The sequence below is a fragment of the Myotis nattereri genome (assembly GCF_964212035.1).
Source record: "Myotis nattereri genome assembly, chromosome: 9".
Lineage (NCBI taxonomy): Eukaryota > Metazoa > Chordata > Mammalia > Chiroptera > Vespertilionidae > Myotis > Myotis nattereri.
The window spans coordinates 16,056,578-16,059,223 of NC_138084.1; the positions used below are offsets into that span (position 1 = coordinate 16,056,578).

General features: G+C 48.8%; 1 pseudogene across 1 annotated transcript; it reads right to left on the reverse strand.

Annotated features, from left to right (window-relative positions):
* Nucleotides 1–230: 230 nt before the first annotated feature.
* LOC308524750 (large ribosomal subunit protein uL6-like) lies at nt 231–806 on the reverse strand (annotated as a pseudogene). Its single transcript has one exon. The product of its transcript is annotated as a large ribosomal subunit protein uL6-like (transcript).
* Between the last annotated feature and the right edge of the window lie 1,840 nt (nt 807–2,646).

The following is a 2,646-nucleotide window of genomic DNA, read 5'->3' on the forward strand; positions in this document are numbered from 1 at the left end:
TATCTATCCTTCGTCAGACAATTACTATGTGCCAGGCACTGTACTAGGTGATAGCATTATCTTACAACAAGCAAGTGAGACAGTTCCAACATTATGCCCATTTTATTTATTTTTTAAACCAATTATTGGCTTTCATTGCATCTTTAAAATATCACAAATATTGGCTTTCATTGCATCTTTAAAATATCACAAATAAATCTTGCTGTTGCTGTAACTGGACAACTCAGATCTTATTCACCAGCCTGCTGGGCTGTTTCTTTTTCAGAAACGTAGATACCATCCAAAAATGTTCTGATATCTTTGTTTTAATTGTTGTGGCTTGCTGAATCAAACCAGCTGAATTTAATACAAGTTCAATACCATTCCCTTTAAGAATTAACTCATCTTTCTGGGCTTGACATACTGATCAAGCAACGCCTGACCTCATCCGAAACCTGTGGCTATATTTTCACCCAAGAAATTTCTGATTTCAACAAGAGAACCATTCTCCTAAATAATGGCATTGACGGGGAAGTGAGTGTACACAGACCTCATCTCGTAAGGGAAGCCCAGTGTAACACCTTGACTGTGTTCCGTACATGACTGCAGATAGTGCGAACGGTGGCCAGTTCCTTTCTACCTCTCCACCATTTGTCAACCCAAAGCCTCTTCTTTTTCTTCCCAAGGAGACGGAGTTCTACATTGATGTGATTGCAGTCCCTCTGCAGGGGGCCTCTGGGGCCCTTCGCAATAACTGTACGTCCCTTCAGAGCAATGTCCACATTTTCTGGAACATCAACAGTCTGATCGCTGAGAATGGTCCTCATCCTTGCAACTGATGCAGCAAAGAGATTATCCCCATTTAAAAAAAAAACTGAGGTGGGGTTACAGAAGTCAGAATGATGGCAACTTCTTGATGAGGAGACTGACTGCGGAGGGTGCAAGGGAACTTTCCAGGGTAATGGAGAGTTCTCTATTTGGGTGGTTGTTCACGTGGGCATATACCTATGCAAACATTCATTGTGCTATCCACTAAAGACACGTGCATTTTGCTGCATATAAATTATATTTCACTAAAAAAAAAATGATGGTACATCCATAGAATGGAATATTACCCAGCCATAATTAAAGACTAAGAACACTCTTTGTATATTAATATAGGTCACCAACATACACTATTAAAGAAAAAGTGACGTGCAAAACAGTATGTGCCAGATAGTGTGCAAACATTTTAAAATACTGTCTATACATACCTGCTTGTGTGTGTTTACATTATGTACACACACACACACACACACCTCTGCGAAGAGGAGCCACACTGCTGGAGACAGAGGCGGGGGAAGACTTTCCATGCTAGGTCCCCTTTCCTTAACCCATGGGAGCTGTTCCTTATTCAAAAAGTGAAATTAAAACGAGTGTCAAAGGGCCTCTCTCCACTGTCTCCCTCCCTCAACTCCAGCCAGAACGCACTGGTTGTGCCTGCCCAGCTGGGAAAAGCTCATGGCTGGGCCATTCAGAGAAGCAGCTCGAGCCTCAGAGAAGCTGGGACCCAACCCCAAGAAGACACTAGGTGCTGCAGGGGTGCCAGCCACCTCACCCAGGCCCTCCAGCTGAGGGTGACTGTCCAGGTCGCTGTCTAGCCCTCTGGGCCTCACTCTCTACTGTCACTGCCTCGTATGGTCCCTTCCATTGTATCTCCAAGCAAACCCAGGAGCGCCCCGACCCAAGGAGGCCAACAAGCGTGGCCAGAACACCCTCCCGGTGTGGCTGGAAGAGGGCAGCAAGAGGCAGCCGTCCCCGGAGACACGCAAAGCTCACTATTGCTGAGCCTGGGCTTCTCGGAAACTGCCAGCTTGCTCCAGGGTCCTGAGTTCAAATCCCAGCTCTGCCACTTCCTGGCCACAGGTCCTCGGGCAAATAACTTCACCTCTTTGAGCTTCAGTTTTCTCATCTGCACGATGACACATCCCTGTCAGAGTTACTGTGAGGGAAAATGAAATGCGGAGGAGCCTGAGCACGGAGCCTGGAGCAGCCCAGGCCTGTCTTCAAAAGCACCGCTCGCCACCGCTGAACAGCAACATCTAAGGAGACTGTGAAAGTTTATAAAGTGTTCACAGAAGGGGGAGACCAAGGAGGAGGATCTGCCTGCACGGGGGGCTCCAGGTCCCTCCTGGGTTTGTCCCTGTACAAGGGTTGCCAAGAAAGGAAAGAGTTTGGACAGTTGGGGAGGCCCCAGGAGGTCTCAGGTCCAAGAGGTAGGCAGGCTCATGGGTCATCGAGGCCACCTCCAGGTCACCAAGAGTCACCACAAGGAACGCACCACGCAAAGATGGTGGGAGTTTGGACAGGACAGGTGTCAGCACAGCGGTCAGTGTCCCCTACCTGGCTTTCCTTATCTTATCAGGTCCCCCAAGCTTCACACTAGGGGCGGGCACCCCCTGTCGCACAGGGCATTAGGCCCCTGTGACTAGGGCTGCCTTGGGCCAGTCTGTCCTGGAAGCTTAGTTGCTTTGGAAAAGTCACCGAATCTCTGAGCCCCATTTTTCCTATAGGTAAGGATCACACAGACGTCCCAGCAGCAGCACCCCTCCTCCCTGAAGGAGACATTGAGGACCACCTTGGAGCACAGGCCTAATGGAGCACAGGAGAGGCAGCAAGAAACAGGCA